The sequence below is a fragment of the Alnus glutinosa genome, chromosome 11 (genome assembly GCF_958979055.1).
Source record: "Alnus glutinosa chromosome 11, dhAlnGlut1.1, whole genome shotgun sequence".
NCBI lineage: Eukaryota > Viridiplantae > Streptophyta > Magnoliopsida > Fagales > Betulaceae > Alnus > Alnus glutinosa.
The window spans coordinates 8,921,166-8,931,632 of record NC_084896.1 but is presented as its reverse complement, the minus strand read 5'-3'; the positions used below and the strand labels follow the sequence as shown (position 1 = coordinate 8,931,632).

The window sequence follows — 10,467 nt, the reverse complement described above, 5'->3', positions numbered from 1 at the left end:
CGTGAGTTGTTATTTTATAAACTATTGTCGATTGAATAACTTTAATTCACGACTATTTATAACATTGACTCTCACCGTTAGAGGATTGTGAACTCAAAAGTGAAGTGTAGCTCACTTGATATATTTAGGAGTGAGATCCTATACGGTCAAAATTTCAATGTGTTACGTGGTCACATGTACCATTGTAGAAATAGTACTCGTCAAAATGGAATCCATAATCATTTTAATTGAAATCAAAGAGAAGTAAAATATTCTCTTTAGATAAATTTAAGGGTTAAATGCCTTTGAATACCTGTGGTAAGGTTTATTATCAAATGGCCGCCTCGATTTAAAAAAATATTACAAGTGAATCTTATCCAGAGCCTAAATACGATATGGTACTTTCGTTCATAATTTCAACGGATACACCTCAAACCAATTATAAGTTGCCATGTGGCCCACCGTCTAGTCAGGGGTGGTATCAATCACCCTCAATGTGACGACCAATTTTTTATTTTTTATTTTTTATTTTTATACAAAACGTAAAACGAGTCCTCACAGTGGTACGACTATGTGTCGCTCAGCCAACATATGGCACATGCCCCATAACATGTACCTGATAATCAAAGTATAACATACATCTATCGATGCAGCGGAAAACATAAATCTAAATAGCGGAAATTACAACTCATACATCTATCACAAATTAATTACAGCATTGAGCCATTTAACATCTATCTGTTTGAGTCTTATTAACACAATATTTACATAACAATAATGGCTTAACAAAGAATAAGTGACACAAATGTCACAAGCCATACCAAACCTGTGAAATAGTGGACAACCCGTGGTCCGACAATTACAACTGTTGCGACGAGCTTCAGTCATAATATCCCAAGCATACTGCTACCGACCCATCGACTATACCGAAGTACCTGCAGCCAAAGAAACATCATCTACACGGTTGTGGTGGTATCTACATCCGCATAGGTGAAAGAATGAGTTCACCGCCTTAGTATACCTCATACTAAGACCTCAGTGGTATAAGACTAACTGAGTTTTCACAAAGAACCAACCTTTATTTTATTTTTAGTCGTGCGAGCACTATATTAGCCACAATTTACCAACAGCTAATGCAGCAAACACCGACTATTTAGAAAACATTTAAAACATACTATATAGCTGTGAACATATGTAGAAGTTCCAATCTACCGCTTGGAAGATTCTACATATAGACTCCTTTATAATAATACTTTTCACCGGTCGCTTGGACATATGTGCACACGATCACTCCATCACAGATATCACGTATACACATAAGTCTTAAGCAAAGAACATGGCATCTTACTCTTCCGTACTAGGACAATATCCGTCAACAAAACACTCGCAACACCATCTCTAATCGTATTTCAGCTTTGTGCCTTGACGCTAGTAGATCATGAGAGCACTAGAGCTAAACTCAATCATGCTAACACGTCTTTCCTGGAGAACAAGAACAGTCAACCTTCCTACTCATAGACATGCCATTACTCGCACCCGGGCAATCATGTATCCATGTACTTTCAAGTTCAATGTATGATATTAACACATGACTATCCGATAGAAATATACATAAGCGCTTTTCATTTAAGACACTTATGCATACCAACACGTCTAGTAAAATCTACTCATAATATAAAAACATCACTCATTAAACAATGCTATACATGATATGCATGACTGGGTCTACTGGGGCTTCGGTCCCCCACGATGCTGATAACTGCTGTTTTACTGTGTATCCTGTTCCTTTACTGCTGTACTACTGTTGATGTATGCTCTATACTACATGCTCAATGTTCCGTGCTTGATCAGTATATATTTCACTACTATATCATGCTCAAATCATGCAGTTGTTAAATCACGTCCTTTTAAAACTAAAAAAATCCAGCATTTTACCCAACACTTTGAAATCATTCAAAACTTAGTTTCTTTATCAAATCTACGCAGTTTCAACATGACATGTTCTCAAACAATTTGCATAATTTAAATCTCAACCGCAGAACTTAACACTTTAAATCTATTCAATACTTTTCACTCATACACTATCTCTTTAACATCATTGATATAGTTTAAACATAATCGAAACTAAACAAATCATCTCAAAGCATATACATTTCATCATATGGTTGGTTCGGTTTCATAAACAATATATATTTTTATCAATCCAATACATATAAAAATATATATTTTCTCAGTGAGTGGAATACCCACCTTGGCTGCATTGGACTTCAACTCGAACACTCCCTTGAACTCTAGTCACTTGGACTCTACATTGGAGAACCAATTAAAGCCTCCAATCCGAACATGATCCTGCAAACATTGGTAACATTAGACTATGCTATTGAACTCTATACTCTATGACACAAAAGCTACCCGCATGCTCACACGTCACGTCACTCGCTTCGAAAGCTATCTAGATATCTTAAGCTATTATTAGATTAGTCATTGGTTATAGGTTCTTATTACATTTTGCTTATTAATTAGGAGATGCATTTACTAATTTATTGGCTTATTTATTAAGTTAACCATTTATACTTAAACTCACATACATGCATATGTATGTTATGTATATACATATACACGTACAACGCTTATTAAGCTAAACGTAGCCTCATAACACACTTAGGTATTTCATTATACATAGATAAACACATTATTCATATAATTACATTACTCGTTGATTTTGAAATCTATTTATGTACTTGTATAATATTACTATTTATACATGTGGTCGTAAGGTTATTTAGGTTATTTACACTTCTACGACGTTCTTATCTTAAACCATACATTTAATACTTTACCCTTACTACTTTCTACCCATTCAAGTAGATTAGGTTTAGGACCTTAGTCTTGTTTACCCTTATAATTTAATAACTCTTTAGATTAGCTTAGGTTACAAATCTCATTTTATAATATTTACGCTTACTAAAGCTTGAGGCATATACCAAGACCTCAAAACTAAGAGTTACACTTAGGCTCAATTTACTATTTGTCCACCACCATTCCACATAAACGCTCCTACCTTATTATTGATACACTTATCCATTAAGTCTTTCCAACCTAGGACTCTAGTGATTTAATCTTAAAGGTTATCTAAATGTCTTTAACTATATTATACTAACATCCCATAATCTATTTATATAATCACTTTACCTATTCATGGGTTTATTCTTTCGTTATGCCCACATACTTTATTTGCTCATTTACTCTATGTAGTCTTTACTCATTTATTTACTTTAGTAATTATCTTGTTTGTTTAACTACATACAAAATAATAACTAACTCAACTCCTTTTAGGGCATAATCTAAAACTCCGTCACATAACCAAAACTACCTTCTCCGAGACTCCACCACATTCAGTCCATCAATACAATCCAACATCAAAAGCCAATCGGCCAACCAAACAAGACGCCCATTTTACAACACTTCCAACCGAAACCCATACACAACCAACTCCACAATATAGAGGCAACCTTTGAGCACTACACCACACGGGTTCTACCCAAAATCATCAAGAATCCCAACTCAAAACATCACACGGCTAAGCTCAACAAATCACCAACTAAAAATTACCAAATTTGAAACCACATAATCCTCAAAGTTCATCTCCAATTAAGCTAACATCAACCTTAAAACATAAACAAACTTAATCCCTAACAAATAGTCATAAACTAACATAACTATCCCATTTACAAATACAAACCAGATTTGGGGTTTTCATCAAAATACCCATCAAAATCAACTTTATAACTATTACACATACCAAATATTAATACCTAAAACATCACATGGCCAGGATAGGAAATCTCATGTTTAAAAACCATTTCTAATTCGGTTAGCAACATGAGTAAACTCAAAATCATATCTCCAAAATTTCTAGTTCAAAATCCACCATCCAGAATCAACTAACGTAATCAACCATGAAAGTTACAAGAAACAAAACCCTAAGATAAAAACACCATTAGGCCATTACTGCCAAGAATCACCATAAACCCTAAATTTTCCTCATCTAAATCAAATCCCATAAAATCCATACCCATTTTCGGATTCAATCCAAAAACATAAACAAAATTAAACTATAAGATTTCAACCTAAATCAACCCAAATATAAAATCCAAAACACTTAGGATAATCCAATAATTTGCTTGAAAATTACCTAATAAAATAGAGCTCAAGAACCACAGAAAATCGTCACTGTTTTCGCCGGAAATCCATACCGGGACTGTCGGAGAACTCGTCGAAATTTGATACTGGAGGATCAGCCACGTAGCTCCGTCGGAGGATCCCTGAACGGCCGAATCTCCCTCGGCACTCCCTCTCTGTTTCGCGTCTGCCAGACCCGTCGGGATTCGGGTGAATCGGGTTCAGTTGGGTTGCACGGTCCCTGGGTTTTTCTTCTTCTCCGGTTCGCACCCCTCACTGACAGCATCACTCTCTCTCTCGAACTCACTCTCTCAAACTCCCCTTTCTCTCTTTCTCAATCTCCGTCTCCCTTTCTCTGTTTCTCTCTCTCGGATCCTCCCGATCTCTCCCTCAATCTCCCTGAATCTCTCTCAGTCTCTCATCTCTATCTCGTCCCTCACTCTCTCGCATCACTCTCTCTCACTCGGGCAAAAGGAAGAACAAAGGAGAAAAGAAGAACAGAGGAAGAAGAATGGGGGGCTGTGCGTGAACTGAAGGCTCTGCACAATTTTTCTTGTCTTTTTGGCTTTACTAAAGATAAGAGTAAGATAGGATATCCCACAAGGCCACACACAGGTTGACACGTGGCAGTGGGTGGGATTTTCTTTATTTTAAATGCCTATACTTTCTATAAATCACGGTAGCACCTCACAACAAATTAAATTCATTCATTTGTTAATTGGTATTTAGCCTTTAAATCTAATCTAACTACATTCTTACAAATATGATTAATTACTCATTCAACTAGGACCCATCATTATTATTATTTATCTTAACACTATTATTTCCATAGTATAAATATTATCACTTAAAATATAATCATTAATCACATCTATTCAATAAATATGATTTATTAACTATTAAGTGTCCTATCTATTTTCTTGGTCTTTACACTCAAGGCCTTTGAGGGGTGGCCGAGCCACGCCCATTTGCTGTGGGGGTGGTTTCAACCAGCCCTATGGCCAGTCTAAGGGTGATTGAACCAGCCCATAGCCATTGAGATGTAATCCAACCACCCCCCAAATGGCTAAATAAGGATGATAGCCACTCTTTTTTTTTTTTTTTTTTTTTTTTCTAATATATATATATATATATATATATATATATATATATATATATATATATATATATTTAAAATAAATAATCTTAATAAGCCGTATGTGACATGTGTCACATTCTAAAAGGTATTGACATGTTTTTCTGTTAAATTTATGGATGGAATTACCATCTCAGTATTTAGGCTCAAGACTAGTACAACCTATAAGACTTTTTGAAATCGATGTGGTCATTTGATAATGCACCTTACTACAAGTACTAAAATATCAATTAACCCTGCATTTAATGAAAGTTGAATATTCTAAATCTCGGGCTTGGGTATTTTGGTGAGGAGTTTCTAAAATTAGATTCAATCAATGAATTACGATTTCAAGAGTATGACAATAATGAAGAGATTAAATCGAAGACTCAATGATTAAGAGATAGTGAAATAAAGTAATAGTAAATTTATTTTGACTTTAATTTCACTATGAATATTTCATGAAGGGGTCAAATGTATTTATAAGAAGTTAAGGGGCTCTTAATTAATCAAAATAAATACTAGATTGCAATTACAACTGTTTAGTGAAATAAGTTGTCATTAATGGTAACCTAGAATAAGTCATGACATAACAAGTATCCTAGCTAGGTCCATTGAAGCTAGTGTTATTTTTTCATTTATCTCCCTCCTCAAACTGATAATTATCTTTAAGGTTTGACCTAATTGTACAAGAAGTAATACTCGTAATAGGCGTGTTAATGGGCGTTCAATTAAGACTTGGTTTCCAAGTCCTTCCATAGTTAAGATTCACATGTATTTTAAAATAGCATTGTGTATGGAAGCCCATACTCTTTGGTTACGAAATCATAATTGAAGAGAATATCCTAGAGGTCTTGAGAGCGAACCCTAGTCTCCAAACACCATCCCAAAACCGTTCTTGAAGTTCCACTGACCAAGTTATGTGATTTCTTCAAGAATACATATGAATGTTTCCATGTTTTGAAAAAATTGGTTCTATGTATGTTTATCATGAAGCATGACATTGTGAATTTTTCATTGCTTTTCATGTGATTAGTTCACATATATGTTTGGAACAAATGAACAATAACGTGTACAACCATTTGATGACAGCAAGGATTTGTGAGGGATACACATATTGGTATGCTCATAGGGAACAAATTGTAACTACTTCTAGTCTGGCTACTATTGCCCCTATTAATATGGAGCCAAAACATGAAGGCTCTAATAGGATGCCATGTTGCATGATGTTTTCCCATGCATGATCATTGAGCATATGAAGGTATGTCTCAAATGGGTGTGTAAAATGAAGTTGTACACTAAAATCAATAATTTGTTATAAGATGCTGATGAGCCATTATATGAAGGGTACACGAAATATAGCGTGCAATTGTAGGTTTATATCATTTGAAGTGTATAAGTAGATGGACTAAAACATTATTTACATGGTTGTTTGGATTTGTCAATGACTTGCTTCCACCGAAAGTGCCGATGCCTAAGCACACATATGAGGTGAAGAAGTACATGAGAGAGTTAAGGCTTGCATATGAGAAGATCTCAGCCTGTTGTAATTAATGGTTGTTTGTTGTTTTGGAAGGAGAAAGAAAAGTTAGAAATTTATATAGCATGCAGAGAGTTGAGTGGAAGCAAAACATGGGTGAGGCTGATGAGTCATCTTGAAAAGCGAAAAGAAAATCGATGAAGGTATTATGGTGATTTTCTTTGAAACAAAAGATTGCAAAGATTCAATTGAGGTTTAAACCTCAATTTCAATTGAAATGGAGTCTACCTCTAAGATGAAAATTGGAAAATGTTATGTTATAGGCCTAATTTCTTAAGCACGTAACAGATAAATAAAAGGAGTTCGAGAAACCCTAACACCTCTAAAATTAACTCAATAGCTTAATAATAATAATTTTTGCTTAATTTTATTAATGAATTTATGGTTTCTTTAAATAGACACTTACATGCATAGTAGAAGTAAAAAACTAATTAGAATAAACTACTTCTAATTCTATCAATAATGATAACATATTATTTTCAAAAATGATAATAATAATAACATATTATCTCTAACATTTAAATTATAATCATAATCTTAACTCTAATGTTATCAATAAAGATAACTTATTATCTTTTAAGTTATTCTAAACTTAAAGTCCTAATGAAGCCAAGGCAAGTTGCTGGTATTTTAATGCAATCCGGAGGAGGAATGTCTTTCTCTGCTTAATACTGTTTCTTATTAGCCCAATTATGAACCACCTTGGTTGGAGCCATGGTCTACCAGCAATGTTATGCAAGACTCCTTCAGTCGTAGGATGGTAAGCTTAGCAATTTTTTATACGACCCGTGAATTCGGCATGAAAATACTGGGTTTGGGTTTGGCATTATCGGATTCGGGTCATAATCGGGTCAACTTGATTATGACCCGATTATAATCGTGTTTGGCGGGTCAACCCCGCTAACACGATTATAACATGGTTATATATATATAAACTTCAAGAAAGATCATGGAACCCTAGCCACGCACTGCCTGCCTCTGCCTAGTTTCAAACTTTCAACTTTCAAACTCAGTTTTCAACCTTTTTTATTTCGCTCAGTCAAACGTTCACTTGCCGACAGCCGTTCACGCAGCCACGAGCCCAGGCCCCACGACGCCTCACACACACAGCCAGTCAGCCTTGACGCCTTACAGTCTCACCTAGCTTTAGTCAGACCCTTCACCGTTCAGTGACTACGGTTCAAACCGTGTGGTTTGTTTTGTTGTTGTTGAGATTGTAGTAGGATTAATGTTTGAAGTTGAAATTGTTGGGTGATTTCTATTTACTGTTGAAGGCTGTATTTGGGTTTTGTTGGGGGATTTAGTTTGTATATGAGGCCGATTCTGCATGGTTTTATTTATTTATTTTGATGTCGGTTTCATTTTTATTGTTTAAGAACACTTGATAATGCTCATACAAATACTTAGTTCTGACTTTTGCCAGCTTGTTAATAACTTAATTATAGTTGAGTAAGTGGAGAATAATAAGAAAGAAATACTAGAGCTTTAATTTTCTAAGGAAAAAATAGGACATGGATCCAACTTCTACAGACTTTTCATATGCATATTCTCAAAATGTTAATAGAAGTATAAAGAAAGTATAAATGGCATACATGCATGATGAGTGTGGATCATGTGGTTAAGTTGTAAAAGAGTTTTCATCAAGTTAGAAATTTACATCTTACTTATAGCCCAACATTATGGTTGCTTACATTACATGATGTAGTTAGTCTCTCTTTAATTCCAGTAAATCTTCTATTTTAGATTACTTGGATTCCAACAAAGCTTACCATATATTTTGACCAGCTCGTCTATTGTGTGACTTGTGTGATTGTGTCCAATCATGAATCAGGATCGAGATCAAGATCAAGTAAGATTATTAGTCTTTTAAGTTCTAAGTTGTTTTTGTGAGTTAGATTTTATGTACTATCTAATTTGGATTGACGACTTAATTTACTAATTATGGTGTGTAGATGAGTAACGAAGTACTTGTTGATGATATTGTTAGAGACTTTGATGATGATGTGGTTGGATTGACTACAATAGAAGATGAATCTATTTGTGCGGGGAAAGATAAAAAAGGCCACAAGCGTAAGAGAACTTCAGTCGTTTGGCAACATTTTGATGCCATTCGTGGCACAGAGGGTGAGAAGTTAAAGGCAAAATGCAAGTTGTGTGGTACTATATACTTGGCTCCAATTACGTTTGGAACTAGAAATTTGAAGTGTCACCTAGACACTTGTCCGAGCTAGAAACACTTGTGATGTTGGGCAGATGCTCATATCTAGAAGTCAGGGATCTATGTCTGTAAGTAACTCTAAATTTTGTCCCAAAAAATTTAGAGAATTATTGGTTGCTTTGGGTCATTAAGCATTGACTTGCCTTTCCGATATGTTGAGTATGAAGGCAAAAATGAGATGATAAAATACTTGCATCCTGATGCACCGCTTATCTCTGGGAATACTCTTAAAACTGATTTGAAAATTTTGCATATAAGGAAGAAATAAAAGATTAAATTTATGTTGAATGGTTGTCCTGGGAGGATTTGTTGAACATTTGATTTGTGGACTTCTTTGACTACTGATTGGTATATATGTGTCTCACAGCACATTTTATCGACAAAAATTTTGTCTTAAGTAAAAAGGTGTTAAACTTTTCATTCATGCCCCCACCACATAATGGTATATCTTTGTGTGAAAAAATGTATAATATGCTAAAATAATGGGGGATTGAGACCAAAGTTTCACTATAACAACATTGGATTAATACTTCTTCCAATAATGTTTCTGTTGGTTTATTGAAAAATCAATTAAACATGAAGAAAACCATTCTTTGTGAAGGCGAGTTCTTTTACATTTGTTGTTGTGCACACATTCTCAATTTGATAGTTCAAGATGATTTGAAAGAGATTGATAGTGCTCTATGAAAAATTCGTAATAGTGTGAAATATGTTAGAAGATCATAATTGAGAAAACAAAATTTTTTTCAAGCTATAAATCAAATGTCATTGGATAGTAAAAATGGGTTAAGATAAGATGTGCCAACCAGATAGAATTCTACATATCTTATGTTTGAGATTGCTATTCATTATCGGCGTACTTTTAGTTATTTATGAGATGATTGATTCAAACTATAAGCATTGCCCTACTACATTTGAGTGGGAAAAAGCGACTAATATATATTATTTTTTGGCTTCCTTTTATCATGCTACATGTGAGTTTTCTGGTATCAAGTATCCCACAGCCAACCTATACTTTCCTGTGATTTTTGACATTTATGTAACTTTGAAGGAAGAAGTTGAGAGTGAAGATGAACATAAGAGATTAATGACAACACAAATGCTCTCTAAATTTGAGAAATATTGGTCAAAATTTAGTGTAGGTTGGATCCTCGTTACAAGCTTCAACTTATAAATTTCTGTTATTCGAAACTTTATGAAGTTAATAATTCTCGAGAGTATAGATATGTTCATGATAAATTGGTCACTATTTTTATGGAGTATGGTGGTTCCTCAATTATATCTTCAAGCACCACATGTCTTGATACAAGACGTGTTGATCCCCAAGTACACCAACCACAAGTCAAGCGGACTTCCACAACAATGAAGGTAAAATTATATGTTTGTTTTGTGATTTATGTGCTATTATTAGTAACTTAGTATATATATTCCTAA

General features: G+C 34.5%; 1 long non-coding RNA gene across 1 annotated transcript; it reads right to left on the bottom strand.

Annotated features, from left to right (window-relative positions):
- Positions 1-647: 647 nt before the first annotated feature.
- Positions 648-4,714, bottom strand: LOC133882936 (uncharacterized). Its single transcript, XR_009902757.1, has 3 exons — positions 4,175-4,714; positions 2,230-2,328; positions 648-935 (listed from the first exon to the last, which is right to left on the bottom strand). It is a non-coding gene; the product is annotated as an uncharacterized LOC133882936 (long non-coding RNA).
- Positions 4,715-10,467: the final 5,753 nt, after the last annotated feature.